A 16028-nucleotide genomic window follows, 5' to 3' on the forward strand; every position below is an offset into this window, starting at 1 on the left:
AATCTCTTACTTGGAGGAGAGATCTGGATTCCATGAGAATGTTCAAAAGTCTTTCTTGACTCCCTCACAGAGGATTGTGTTCCTGGGATGTATACTGGGTGTATGCATTGAAATAGCTTTTCTTCTACAAGAAAAATAGATCTTTTAGGTAGATTTATTTCTAAGGTTTTCCACTCAGACTTCTGTAAGGGAATACCTTAGGAGTTGGGGTCTTATGGCATCTATGATTCTCATGATAATCCTGGCAAGATTCCACATGAAAAAGATACAGTGGTACCTGAAGTCTCTCTTTTCCCACCAACAACACCCTTTATCTTTTCAAATTCCAGTGCTGGGGTTTGGCAGAACAGAAATCTTTTGGTGTAGAAAATTGGTATCCTTAAATCCAGGTCACACCTTCTCTCTCCCTGCACCAAAAAAGTCCGTCACTACAGATGTTTCAGACTTTGCTTTGGGAACAGTTTCAGGAGGGATAAAAGTGCAGGGGGGTGTGGGATACCAAGGACAGACACAAGCAGATAAATATCGAGGAGGTACTTTCCCTGATCAAGTCATTCAACTCTCTGAACCATCTTTTGTCCCTGGGACCCTTTCAGATGGTTACAGACAATACCACAGTTATGTGGTACCTCAAGAGGCAAGGTTGAAGCAGATTGTACCTCCTTTGCAAGTTAGCCATGTTAGCTTTGGATATAATTTCACAGCACAATCTTACTCTACAGGCATCCTACATTCCGTCAGAGGAAAGTTGTGTGGCAAACAAGTTGAGCATGACCAGGGCAGACCCTTGAAAATGGAAACTTGATCATGGCATCTTCCAAGGTTTGATACATCTGTGGGGAGTTCATCAAATAGACCTCTTTACCTCCTCTCTGAACAATCAACTGGCAATATTCTGTTCCAGGACTCCATACAAGAAGGCCTGGAATACAGATGCCTTTTATTTTCTTTGGACAGGAATGTTCCTTTATGCCTTTCCACCCTTCCTGCTAATATCCAGGAAACTTGTGAAGATTCAGAAGGAATCCCTCAAGAACATTATAGTGACTGCCTTCTGGCCCAGGCATCTGGGGTTCTCCCTTCTTTTGGAAATAGCCAGCAGCATTTACCACAGGCTTCCTCACAGAGTGGATCCACTCAGAAAAGAACAGGGATGTTTGATATACCCTGACCTGAATCATCTTCAGCTGACTGCCTGGATGTTAGGGTCTTAATATCTTTTAGGCATCTGTTTACTGAGGGCGCGCAGCCAGGTACCTATGGAGGCAAGAAAGCCTGCTACTAGAAAGTCTTACAATAGCAAATGAAAAAGTTTTTTTTAGTTGATGCTGACTGCATAACCAGCACCCATTCAGGGCTAGTTGTTCTCCTTTTGTACAATATTTGCATTACGTAGTATCTTATGTCCTTTCTTCATCTGTCAAGGTTCATTTGTCAGCTATTTCAGCATGTCTGCCCAAGGATTCTCTTCTGTCAATGCACTCTCATGTCAACATGTTCTTGAAAGGGTTTTTGCTTAAGAGGACTCCAAGAGAACTAGTGGTCCCTCCTTGGTATCTTACTTTAGTGTTTGAGAAGCTAAAACTTCCCCGTTTAAACGAGCTATAAAATGTAGCTGACTTGATGTTCTTAACATGGAAAACAGTTTTACTGCTTGCTCTGACATCTGCACGAAGGGTATCTGAGTTGCAAGCTCTTATGGTGAGTCAACCCTATCTCGTTTCCCATATGTACTGAATTTCATTGAGAAATAATCCTTCTGTTGTGCCTTAAGTGGTATCTGAGTTTACTTTAAGCCAAAGTATCCATATTCACATTTTTTCCTGAGCCTAATAACAAGGGAGAAAGGATACTCCATACCCTGGACATCAACAAACAACTTGGGTACTACCTTGACGGAACTAAATATTTTGGGTCTTTGGATCAGTTGTTCATTTCTTGTGAAGGTAAGTAAAAGGGACAACTTGTGTCAAAACAGACTGTTTCTAAATGGTTGCCGCTCTCACCTTTTGTTATATTCACAGTAACAAAATTATTCTAGGCAGGGTCAAGGCCCTCTCTGCCAGGACCTTGGCCCGAAGTGTTGAAGTATTCTAGAAGCTGCTACTTTTTCCTCTGTGCATACTTTTTCAAAACACTGTAAGCTTGATTCTGTCCAGATCGATCTCTGCTAGCATCATTGTCCAGTGGGCTCCTGGACTCGTCATTCCACCTACCAAATGCAGTTAGCTAAGGTAATCTACCCATAAACTGCAGCCCAGTGTAGCAGTAATCAACATGATGAACATAATGCAGTTATGCCAGCTAAACTTACTGTAATAGTAGATGTCTGATCATTGCTGCAGTAGCCAACCCCTCCCTCAATTCCCCTTGCTTTTTGTCTGTTTTTATACCGGGGTTTGGGCACTTATCTGTTCCTTTTATGGCTCAGGCTCCCTTTTTCTGCTGGCAGAAAAGCTCTGCACTCAGACTTGTCTTTTAGTCATCTCATCTCAAGCTGCTTGACAGTTTGGCCACGTGGATGGTGCCCTGAAGCTTTGGAAGTTGTCCGCCTGTTATATCATTGGCAGGATATAACCTGTATAGCTAAAGCTACTGCAGCAGTGATCGTTCAAATATCTACTGTTATGGTAAGTTCACTTTACACAACTGTACTTTCCTCCCCCACCTTTCCAGCATGCGGTTTATGTCTTACTGTAATCATTGTCTTAGGGTTCCTTTGTGGGCCACATTGCCTTTCTGTTTTTTTTTTTTTCCATTTTGTCTTGTTCTTAATCCTTACTCCATCTCTTACCAGTTAGCATAGCATATACACTCCTTTGATTTGCCTTTTGGCCCCTTAGCCTGTCTTTTTTCCTCCCAAACCCCATTCTGAGTGTGACGACCCTTCACTGCCAACCAGTAATCAAGGAGCCTCAAGCCTCACCACTGGCAACATGGGGGGCATTCATTGGCATTCATTGGGAGGTTAAAAAGTATACACACAGTATTTCCAGATGAAGCTGTCTGCATCAAGTGCAATTTCCCTTAAGAGCACACAGAGACCACAGTCAGTCCAGGGCTGATTTCTCCAGATCCCTAATAAGACTTCCTACTGACACAACTATAGAGTTGAGATCTCAGCTGAGCAACCAATCCAAGACCTTCAGCACCCTCTCTGTCCAACCAGTGCTTCGTGTCCCCACCCAAGTAGCTGACACCCACCATCTTTGAGGTTTGATATACAGACACACACACACACACACACACACACACACACACACACACACACACACACACACACACACACCTACCTGGCAAAGGCTGGCACAGGTTTACTAGCTATGCCCCCTTCTGCACAGAATATAAGGTAGTTTTCAGTGCCACCAGTCACGTCTGCCAGCTACCTTAACGCCATTAGCAAAGGGTGCCCAATCTTAGTGTAATATTAATGCAAATGGTATTTTGACCAAGGGCAAGGCTATTAGGAGTGGGCTGCACAGTGTCACCAAATAAATATGCAAATACTCTCAAAGCTTAAATATCTCTACACAGATTAGCCACAATGAAAGGTTTAAATATAAGAACAAGACAATACTAAGTATATATTCACAGTGACATCAGAGTTCAAAACCACAGGAAATATTTAAAATAACATTGCAGTACAGGCTCACACAAATAAAGAAAACATCTAAATTAAGCTTCACTATATTCCTGACTGAATCTGAGAGTTACTCTACCCTAACAACTTACTTAGAGCAAGGCAGATGATGTGGTGAATGGTTCTTGTTGTTGCCAGGTCAAAGAATGCAGAATGTACTTTCTCACTAAGAGACTTCTCAAAACAATATCTAAACTATTACTGCTGAGATAGCTTGCAGAATGGCATAATTTCTTGTCTGACTAGTAGTTCTCATGCAAACCTCAATTGCTGAAGCTGGCAGTATTTAGCATCTACCAGTAAAAATACTCATACAAGGGCTTTTTCTCATATCTTTGGCAGATGCTGGAAGTCATAAAACAACTGTATTCCTTCATCCTTCCAGACTAGCAATTAGTTCACTCCTAAGACAATACAGAAAGATTCCTAGTACAGACATTGTGTCTCTAGCTGCATTGAAAACCTGAGAGAGTGCCTCTTTATGGCATAGCCTATAAAGTGATTTAATTTCAAAAATTTTTCTAAAGGTTGCTGGACTGAGGTTAACCCACTGTATTCCAGTTTCCACTGTTAAAATGTATACATTTAAATAGTTACAATAGTGCATGTACATTTCTGTTCTCTTCCATTTGGGCACACTGTGGATACATTTTAAACATAGCACTTTACAAATACCTTCTCAAAATAAGCATCTGTGCAAAACAGTTTGATATACATATGGCATACTGTTCTAATACATTTGTAATGCAAGCGTCTTATATAAATTAGTTTGATATTCACAAATGACATATAGTTATTTACAAAATTCCAGCTAGCTGTGCTGGCAGTACCTCCGTTTTGTCACACTGATGATCAAGTCTCCCTCTTAACTACCTTATAACACTCATTCATTCTCTCCAGAGGTGAGATGCCATCCCATTTGTTCTCCTTAGGGGTTAGAGTCAAGCACTGAGAGTGGAAACATCATCCTTGGTGGACTGAGTTTTTTTTTTTTGTATTCCATTGGTCCTCAGCAAGGCTTTGACTTCCACATTAGTGCTTGTGCTAAATCTTGCATGTGCACTTTCATAGTCTTCAGTATGAGATGCATAGAGCTGCTTAACATGTATGGTTGCCACTGTCTTCCTTGAAGAGCCGGTTGTGGCATTCTCTTCTGAGGTAGGCAAGCTGCTTGCTGCTGTACTCCTAATTCTCCCGTGACAACTCATCCAGTGTCCATGCCATTAGTCAAACTTGTGATATGGGACAACATTTGGATCTTTAGCTCATAAACCTTCTTTGACCACCTCCCTAGCTCTAGTACAATTTACCTCTTGAAGTTTCATGCCCCTTGACAGTGCCTTCAAATGCTCATCTCTGATCACCTTCTTAAGGAGTTGCTGCATCTTCACACACGTGAAAAATCCTTCTCCATTTGACAATAACTTCTTGACTGGCATACTTCCACTTCTTCCTTTCAAGCCAGTTGCTTCTGAAGATTTGAAATTCATCTCTTGGGTAGTGCTGTTCTTTGTGATCCTTACCTCCATTCTTAGTATCTTACAATTATGGGCAATGGTGCATAGGAGCCGTGTATGATGTTCATAAAGATTTTGTGCCTTATAAAACTAACCTGTGTTTTTTTTTTCTTTTTTGCAAAGCCATCTAAGATCTGTCATTAAACCACTCCTTTTACTTTCCATTTGCAGGGTAGAATCTAGGAGAAAAAGAAACCTTTAAAGATTTTAAGTACAGTTTCACATCAGGTTGTACACGAAAGCCTGCACCAGTTTAGGAATGTGAACCGGTTTACCTCATTTTCAGAAGGTTAAGAGAGCATAGTTTTCAATAAACAAGCACTATCCAAATTATTTGCCAAATGTGACATTTTCTGCCATTGAGAGGCTATTTACTCACTGGCCGATACTGTCATTGGCCACCAGCTGTGTGGCTATTTCTGGTGCCTGTTTCACAAATGTGCTTACTGTGGATATTTTTTATTTTGTTCACTAATTAGCTTGTGTTGTTACCAAATATTGCTTCAGCAATAATTCCAGACCTTAGGCTTTCTTTAACTAGTCCTTCTGAGCTCTTACCTTTTTATTTTTAGACGTTCCTCTACTTTATGCCTTTATATGATGTCCTAAGGTATTGGATAGGGATTCTTCTCAATATTTAGCTACTGCAGAAAGTCTACAGAATCAAAAGTGACTGATATGAATACTTGCTACATCATCTGATCTGTGGGATCTTGTACTGTCAATGTCTGTCTTCTTGCTATCTTCTTTTATGGCCTTTCTACCTGTGAAGATAGGTGAAGACTGCCAGCCTAGCCAGATAGAATTGTGTAGATAATTATGTCATTTGTACATATTAATATAAGCCACAGGCTTGTTCTCTTAAATGGGGGGAAATGGTGTTAAATGTGGAACTGCAAAAATGTAACAACAGGGCACTCTGCTGTAACAAAGCTGATAAGTCCATTCTTTGATGTCAAAACTCGGAGCCGAGATGTCTAGATAAAGGCAGTCTGCCTGTTGTTTTGAGGCCAGAGTTAATGGCTAGAATTTGCATGTATAATTCCTTTTATTGCTCTGGTTCCTGACCAGATACAAGATCAAAAGGACTATTAACCTCTGAGAGTCTGTTAGCCTGGGAGCCAGAAAGAAATGTAATCTGAAATGAATCAGTGGTACTGTGTTATCAATTTAAGGACAAAGAATGAGAGCATTTTAAGCATTTGTCTTGAGAACATCCATCTCGCCACTCTACCTGTGTCTATATGCAAGTAGGATTTTAGAACTGTGTTTTTCTCTGAGATATAGCTAGGAAATAGGAATATTAGACTAATTTGTTTTTCTGTGTTGTTAGAACTTTTCTACTGTATTATTTTAAGTATTTGTCTGTGATCTCTGACCTCTTGACTAGCTATGTGTAGTAAGAAGTATTGTCTTGTGTTTTTTTATTTATTAAATATTTTTAAACCTTTCAATTGTGGCTGTTTTGTGTAGAGATATTTTAAGCTCTTAATAGTGTATTGCATGTATATAGTGATATTGTACCAAGTCACTCCAAATAAGTCTTGACTGTTTGGTCCCACTTACCATTTGGATAATAATATTGCACAGTACAATTGGACACTCTTTCATAATGGCCTTTGAGTAGCTGATAAATATTAGCTGGGTGGTGGCAGTGATTTCTACCATATAGTTTGGGTAAATGGGGCAGAGCTGGAGAACCTGTGCCAGCCTTCCCAGGAGTGTTTGTTTGGTTGTATGAACTCATCTCAAAATGTGTGTGTCAGCTACTTGGGCAGAGACACAAAGCACTGGTTGGACAGAGAGGGTGCTTGAGGTTTTAGCTTGCTCACTAGGCTGAGATATGGACCCTATAGCTGTGCCAGTGGGGAGTCTTATTGGAGACCTGGAGAGAAAGGGAGAAACCAGCATCAGACGGACTGTGATCTCTGTGTGCCCTTAAGGGAAATTGTACTTTACTGTGTGTGCATTTATTATCCTTTCCATATATGGACGCCCCTCACTGGTGTTAATGGTGAGGATTGAGGCTCCTTGATTGCTGGGCCAGTGCACGGGCGTCACACTACCTATATCCTCAGAGAGAATTTCATTTAAGTTGGCCAAATATGTAATCTTTTGTGATGAATGTGTCACTGCTGTTGATCTTTGGAGTGAAATACTTGGGTGTCCTCCTACCATACATTCTAATTTATAACTTGTGTGAGTGGGAGGCACACCCTTCCCCATGCATGGAAGCTACAAAAATGGAAGAATTTTCTGCAAAGATCTGGATGTTAGAAGGCGTATGATCGTGCATTTCTTCTTCTTCTCTTCCTTATATTCTGTCAGCATATGGAACATCTATTTCTCCTTATGGAACTTATAACTTTTCCTCTCATTACCCCATCTTTCTTTGAACCTTCAATGTGTATGTGATTTCAATATATTGCTGTATGCCTTATCTGAAATGTTTACTTTCCATCAGCCATAACTCTCATTCCCAGACAGTGTGTGTTTGTGCATGTGTAATAACTTAATATATTGGGCTTTGTCCATCTTCCTGTTAGGATTTTCCTTTGTATTCTCCTCCCTTATGTATGCATGTTTTCCTCTCTTCATTCTTTCCCACTGTAAAACTTGCAGTACTTTCTGTATATCCTTACCTCTAATCTTCTTTTCCTTTTATTTTCTCCCTTCTGTATTCTTTATCAACATATATTTGTATTGCTACGCTTCAACCCATATCTCTGTGAGATCATGATAATATAATGCATTGTATCATTTACTGTGTTTAGCCCTCACTATGTGAAAACGTTTCTTTGTTGAGGCATAGTTCCAAGTCTCTTACCTTCCTGTTTTTGTTTTGAAGTTCCCAGACATTCCCTCCTCTGTCCATGACCATAGACCACAATTTAGATCTCTCTTCTGCCTCTTGTTCTGTATTTTTCTCTTCCTTCCTTACCATTGCTCTTTTCTCCTATGCTGTTATTCCTAGTTGTATTTCATTTCTCATTTTGTCATGTGTATTACAAGCTAGCACATACTTGTTTATAATACATGATTAACAGCCTCCCAGTCCTCAGACCAAACCTCATTCTTTCCTTTCTTTTTTTTCCTGTTCTTGGCCTCTTTCCTTCTCACACAAAGTTGCTTATAGACCTGTGCAGTTTTTTTCAGTTCTGCCTTTTTAAATTTCTCTCTTACCTGTGTCATTCTTGCCACTTATTCATAATTATCATTTTTTTCTACGATCTTTCATATTTATGTGCTTTAAGTATTTTGGTCATAATTCTGAAGCAAGTGTAAGCAGCAAAACTTTCCAGATGTTCTTTGTGTTTCACTGTTGCAGTCATCACACTTGGGTTATCTGCCTGCAGGTAGCCCTCAGTCGGCCCGAATACCAGAGACTTAGTATTTCTGCATCGGTTGCTGTCGCTCCAGGACTGAAGTTAGGTCATCAGGGGTATAAAAACAGGCAGCCGATGCCATTACATCAGTCTTTCTTGCCGAGGAGCCCGAAGCAGAAGTAGTTCGCACGAGTACCCATTGGCCGCTACCTGAGTTTTCGTTTCCGAACTGAATCATCCTGAAGTGTTCTAAAGCTGAGTACCCCATTGGGGATTCTTTTTTCTTGCTCTAACCGATGTCAGAAAAAGTTAACAATTGTCTTGCTTGTGGAAAGCAAATACACTGAGATTTCCATTCTTACTGCATCACCTGTTTAGGCCCAGACCATGATGTTCCTCGTTGTCGGTTTTGTGCTTTGTTCAATGCCCAAACTATTCGTCGTCGGGCCCTTATTGTAGCTAAATACTTTCGCTGTCGATCTCTGTATTCTGAAGTGGCTTCGGTAAGCCCACCCGATTACTGTTCTTCCGAAAAAACGTATAGATAAAAACAATGACAGACCGCACAGGTCCAAAACTGCCGACGACGCTTCCGTTAAGCTAGCCACCAGTTTGCCGGTACTCAATCAGGTGCTTTTGCAGCCCTGATGCCCAATTCGATGGATTTGCAGGCTGCTACCGAGACCCATTCGGAGTCCAGTATGCTGCGAGACTCTTACTATGGAACCTGTGGATGTCTCTACCTTGGATGGGTCTAGAGCCGCTGTGCAGGTAATGGCTTCTGATGAAGTTCTTTGCATTACAGATACTTGACACAAACCGACGACTGCTTTCGCTTCTTCAGTTTTATCTAAAACTACTGAGTTTCTAAGGCCAAGAGTATGAGCTACACCTAAAAATATGACCCAATCTCAAACACTTGCTTCCTTGCCACAATCTCAAATGCTTAAAATGGCAGAAGAACCTGATTATGCTGATTAGGGGAAGCCAGCCTTCCCCTGCTAAGAGAAAGAGACCTGTCCCAGCAGCTTTGACTGACCAAGAGTCCAACGACTCTGACATTTCTGAATATGAAGACATGCCTTTATCTGCTTATGAGGATTCAGATGAGGAGGAATCCAATCCTTCTGCTTCCACTCCAGAGGATTTTTCTTTTGGTGAAATCCTTCATACTTTGAGAGCATTTCCACTGGGAATGCCAGGATTATCCTAAGTCCAAAAAGAGACTCTGAGAATTTTTAGACTTGCCACAACATAGACCTTTAGCTATCCCTCCTGTTCTGGATGTTGTGGATGATGCCTTTATGGAATCCAGTCTGACTCCTGATACTTTACCTCCTGCTCCAAGGAAACCAGACAGGTACTACAGAGTCCCTGACTCTCACAAATTTCTTTTCAAAAATCCTACTGCTGACCCAGAAGTCATTTCCCAAGGGCCTAAATGTATAAAAGCAACTACAGCTAAGAATCCCACCCCTTCAGACAGGGATTCCTGAGCTTTAGACAGATGGGGTAAAAAAGTATACACCTTTGCAACTCTAGCCATTAGGGCACTGAATTGCCAGTTTCACATGCTGAAATACCAGCAACATATTATGGAACTTATTAAGCAAAAATTCTCTACCTTTACAGACTGTGCAGAAAATGCAGAATTACAGGAGCTTATGCATTCTGCAAGCCAAGTCAGCAAGCATACCTTACAATTTGGGTTTGATGCCCTAGAAGCATCTTGCAGGGTGGCAGTCACTGGTTCTGTACTGAGAAGGCATGCTTGGCTTCAGGAACAGACCTTGCCAGACCATGTCAAATCAAAATTACCAGACGCTCGTTTGAATAAGGACAATTTGGCACCAAAGCAGAAGAGGTTCTAAAAAAGATGAAAAGGCTAAGTCTATGCGGACAGTCAAAGATTTTTTGCAGGTGCAGCCTCCAAGATTCAGTAAGCATTGCCCCTTGAAACAGTGGTCCTTTCCAGCCCCCTCAAGGCCATCTCAAACTAGACCCAGGGGAAACAGACCTCCCAGATTACAGTCTCCGGCTATGCAGAGGTCTAAGGAATGGAGTACCTCCACTTTTAAAACAGGGAGTGCTAAGCCACCCCCTTATGGAAAGAATTCACAACAACATCTCAACTCCACTCCCCACATCTGCCCAATTGCTTGTGTCTCTAGGAGGAAAACTTGCCTACCATGCAAAAAACTAGACCTACATCACCAAAGACAGATGGGTCCTCAACATTGTATCACAGGGGTACAAATTTTACTTCCACACACTGCGAACCCTGAAAGGGTTCCCAGACCTTCCTCCAAACCAGTGGGCAGAGGCACAAAACCAAGTTCAATCCCTGCTCTCCATAAGGGCAATTCAACCTGTTCCTGCAGAACAAATAGGTCAAACGTTTTATTCCAGACTTTTACTGGTACCCAGAAAAGAGGGCACTTGGCGCCCAATCCTAGATATTTTCATTCTTAACACCTTCCTGGTGGTACCAAAATTCAAAATGCTCACCCTTCAGCAACTTCTTCCAATGCTGTCTAAAGTGGCCTGGTTAACCACCCCAGACCTAAAAGAAGTCTGTCTGCACATCCCTATCAGGGAATCATACAGGGAATATCTACATTTCAGGGCAGGAGGTATGCATTATCAGTTCTCTGCACTTCCTTTTGGCTTCTCCACTGCTCCCAGAGTCTTCACAAAATGCCTGGCTCCAGCCATTGCCTATTGCAGACAGAGAAAGATTCAAATATACCGTTACTTGGATGATTGCCTGATTCAGGCAGTCGGGAAAAGCTGTTGCAACACCTGACATTTGTAATGAACCTTCTAACCTCCCTGGGGTACACTATCAATGTAAATAAATCAAATATTGTCCCCAGTCAAAAGATTGTATTCCTGGGACCAAGCTTGGATACAGCATCCCAGATGGCATTCCTTACTCCAGAAAAACAAGCCTATCTAACAGGCTACTTCACTCAAATGGCCACCAGAAACCAGATATATGCAAGGAAAATCCTGCAGGCTCTAGGGTTCATGGCCTTTTGCATTCTACTAATTCCATATGCCAGACTGCATATGAGGAAACTTCAGTGGTACTTAAAAAGTCTTTGGTGCCAACATTCTCAGGAACTGGAAACCATCATACCTATCATACCTTGTCTAAGGACAGAGCTTCTTTGGTGGGCAGCAGCATGCAAACACAACAAGAGGCTTCCCTTTACACAACCCCACGCCTCCCAGGCCCTAAACACAGACGCATTAGACTATGCCTGGGGAGCACATCTAGGTGACAGGTGCATTCAGGGCCACTAGAGCCCAAGTTAAATTCATCTGGATATCAGCCAAAAAGAGATGCTAGCTGTTCAGCATTCTCTGATAGCATTCAGATCCCACTCCCACCAGGACCCTTGCTAATAAAAACAGACAACACCACAGTTATGTGGTACATCAGCAAGCAAGGGGGTACCCACTCTGCAGGCTAGCCATGACACTGTGGAACACTACTTTGGACATCCGTATTCATCTGCAAGCTCAATTCCTGCCAGGCAAACAAAACTCTCTGGCAGACGACTTAAGCAGAAATCTCCTAGACCCACACAAGTGGCAATTAGACCCCAGCACTTTCAGCCTGCTAACCCAGAAATGGGGGATCCCAGAGGTGGACCTTTTTGCCTCCCCCCTACAATCACCAGATCAGAAAATTCTGCACCAGGACACCTCACAGCAGGGCCTGGAAAGTGGATGCCCTATCCTTCCAGTGAGTAAACCTCTCAGTCTATGCTTTTTCCCCTCTGCCTCCTCTTACAAGAGTATTACTCAAGATAAGACGGGACAAACCAAGGGCATTCCTGATTGCCCCAGACTGGCCATGCCAGCACTGGTACCTACTACTGCGCAGCCTGTCACTGGTGCCACCATGGCACCTACCTTCAGATCCCAACCCCCCTCACTAGGCAGGAGGGACAGATCTTGCATCCGCAACTGCAAACCCTGAACCTAGGAGCCTGGCTTATTCCTTGAATTCTCTCCAGTGACCAGCCCAAGCAAACTGGTATTGGACGTCATTCTTGAAGCCAGAAGACCCAGTACAAGGAAATCATATGCTGATAAGTGGAAAAGGTATTGTTCCTGGATTCAGTCTAAAGGTGCAGACACAGCACTGCCCTCCTTACCACTAATCCTGGATTACCTAGCAGATCTACTCCACAGAGGCCTTTCCTTCTCTTCCATTAAGATCCATGCCTCTGCCATCTTCGCTCATTATAACACTGAGCCCACCTCTCTTCAAACAGTTCCTGAGAGGGGCCAACGACTTAAGGCCACCAAAGAGAGCACCCACTCCTGCTTAGGACCTTAATTTTGTACTGGAAAAGCTCACCCCCCCCCTTGAGCCTGCAGAGTTAAAATTCTTCTCTTGGAAAACAGCCTTGCTTCTGGCCATCACTTCAGCTAGAAGAGTGTCTAAGCTACAAGCACTTATGGCTGTGGAACCCTTCATTATTTTTCATGCTGACAGGGTCTCCCTAAGAACAAACCCTACTTTTATGCCTAAAGTGGTGTCCAGTGTAGCTCTCAACCAATCTATCCACTTGCCAACCTTCTTTCCTAATCCTCAAAATAAAGGGGAAAGGATCCTGCACTCTTTAGACATGCATAGACAGCTCAGATTCTACCTTGACAGGACTAAGCCCTTCAGGAAATCTGACCAATTACTAGTCAGCTTCGCACCACGGGCGGAAGGCAAGGCCATATCTAAACAAACTATTTCCAAATGGATAGCACACTGTATCCATTTATGTTACAAACCCCATGGGAAACCAACCCCTCAGGGGGTCAGAACACATTTCACTAGGGCAACCTCTACCTCTACAGCATTCCTCAGGTGACTCCCTACCAGGGACATTCTGGAAGCTGCTATCTTGAGTTCTGTTCATACCTTCACCAATCATTACCACCTGCCTATCTTTTCCAAATCCAGGGTGAGTTTTGCAACAGCAGTCCTGCAGGGCATACTAGCCAGCCCCAACTCTTCTTGACTGCCGCCACCCATTCTTCAGCTTTGGGAATCAACCCAAGTGTGATGACTGAAACAGTGAAACACGAAGAACATAGTACAGTTGTGTATATGTGCCATAAATGTAGATGTTGGAGTGTATTCACTGTTGCAGTCCTGGTTACCCACCCTCCAGCCCCCGTGTCTCTCTCTTTCTCCTTCTCTATCTCTATTACTCACCCTTTACAGGGCTATTATTATTTTCTTTTTACTAGGTGGTGGTTTTATTTCCAACATAACTTAGCTCCCTATTTGGGGGGCTCCTGACATTTGGCGCAAGAAAAAGCTGATGTAATGGTGTCAGCTGCCTGTTTTTATACCCCTGATGACCTGACATCAGTCCTGGAGCGACAGCAACCAATGCAGAAATACTAAGTCTCTGGTATTCAGGCTGACTGAGGGCTACCTGCAGGCAGACAACCCAAGTGTGATGACTGCAACAGTGAATACACTCATACATTTATGGTAAGTGTATACAACTGTACTTTAGACATAACCTCATCATATACAATTCAATTATACAGTTTGATACAAAAACTGTGTTTTTACATTCTGTTTTATTGATAATAAATCCCCCCAATGTTTTCTAGGAACTGTAAACCCCTACCATCATATCTTGGATAACTGAGCCCACAATGCTTTACTACTTAAACTAATGGCTAGAATGCTGTAATTACCATGTTAAATGCATTGATACAAGTATCTACAAAATTGATTTATCTAATAGATCTTGCAGGTGAAACACTTTACATTGAAAACTGACACGTGGTAATGTAGCAGTGAAACCACAGTGTAAGTAATAAACTGTTCTAAGTTAGTAAGATGTTTTGTTTATCCACAGTGCTTTGCAGTTGTATGTAAATTACTGTTTGCTACCTTCTGTGATATTTTGTAGGTGTGGTTATACATAAAAATAGGTAAATAGTACAACTAAAAAGTCAAAACATTTCTAATCTTTTTTTCTCTCTCTTTTTTTGCAAAATCACTTGTAGCTTTAATATCAAGAGTATGACTGGAAATGAAGTTAATTGTAAAACAAAGGCTCTTCATAATATGACTGGTACACTTTTTAAATATGTAGTAACTTTATTGCTTGTGGCAGACTTTTTCCTTTTGCATATTTGATTCTATCCATCCACATTGTAGTTGATGTCCTCCGGTAAACCCACAGTCCTTCTTATTTCCTTTATATTTGGAACTCCTTAACTACCTCTGAGTAGTTTCACCTTCATTGGCATGCAGTTATCCCCTGACAAACTGAAGCAGTTCCTTTGCCATCACGTAAGATATCCCTTTTCCTCACTGATGATGCCATCATCTCCAAACGAAATAGGTGATGGCAATAGACATCCCTGCCCAAATGTTTTAAGCCTACATCAGTTTAGCTAGTATCCTTGACCTGGATGTCTTGCAAGTCACTGTGACTCTCTCAATTAACCCTTCCCTAAATTGAATACTCCCTAACACCTCTACCAGAAAAGCCCATTCCGGAGTAGTTTTATTTATTTGTTGACCAGATAAATGAACTGTTCCTTCTTGGATTCTTTTCATCCAAAACTTGCATACCTAGACTGCAAGGGTATATACTGTGTGTGTGTGTGTGTGTGTGTGTGTGTGTGTGTGTGTGTATATGTATGTATGTATAACTACACAGACACGCACACAGACACACACTCAGACACACACACACACACACACACACACCAATAACTCCTTCCCCCAGTAGCTTCAAGTCCGGTAGTACCTGGTGTCCCACAGCAGCCAATAACACCTTCCCCCAGTAGCTTCAAGTCCGGTAGTACCTGGTGTCCCGCAGCAGCCAATACCACCTTCCCCCAGTAGCTTCAGGTCTGGTGCCCACTTTGTCTGCTTGCTTCAATATAGTACCTGGTGTCCCTCAAGTCCGGTAACTGCAGCAGCTTCAGTAACAAGTCCTCCTTCCCCCAGTAGCTTAGGTCCAGTAAACATGTCCTCCTTAGGTCCAGTAAACACGTCCTTCTCGTGTAAGCATGCCCTCCTTCCCCATGAGAGCAGGCTCCAGCCTGCGGATGTTGCAGTCCGGATCTCTTACATTCTATGCGGTCATCACTGCATAGAATTCTGGGCATCAGAGTACTGAGATGCCTTCTTCCTACTCCGGACTGCTGCTGTTGCAGTCTGGATCCCCTCTGAGTTCCACAATTGCCGAATGCGCATGCGCGGAAGTTTGTAAACGTTCCGAGACTTTTTCCATTCGTTTTTTTTTGTTTGTTTTTTTCCTTTTCCATAGCTGGGGCGGGGGCTGTAGTCCTGCAGTCCTATAGCACTAGCCGCCCCTGGATAAATACCACCTCTGTAGCCACTTTATTGTCAATGCTAATCTTTAAACACAGTCGTACTTTAGTGTGTTTAAGGGACTTTTTTTTTTTTTTTCAGAATATTACCTCTTAATATCACTGGTTTATAGGTCTTAGTGTCTTCTTTTTTATGTTTGTGCAAACTGTAAACCTAATTCT

The 16028-nt window shown here is 42.2% G+C and overlaps 1 protein-coding gene across 1 annotated transcript in view; it reads left to right on the forward strand.

The window, feature by feature from the left end:
- The window catches only part of LOC122792362 (SLX4 interacting protein), a 604472-nt gene that overhangs the window by 357302 nt on the left and 231142 nt on the right, over positions 1–16028 (forward strand). The window lies entirely within an intron of this gene.

Source organism: Protopterus annectens, chromosome 1.part2, assembly GCF_019279795.1.
Source record: "Protopterus annectens isolate FY-2018-M chromosome 1.part2, PAN1.0, whole genome shotgun sequence".
Taxonomy (NCBI): Eukaryota; Metazoa; Chordata; order Ceratodontiformes; family Protopteridae; genus Protopterus; species Protopterus annectens.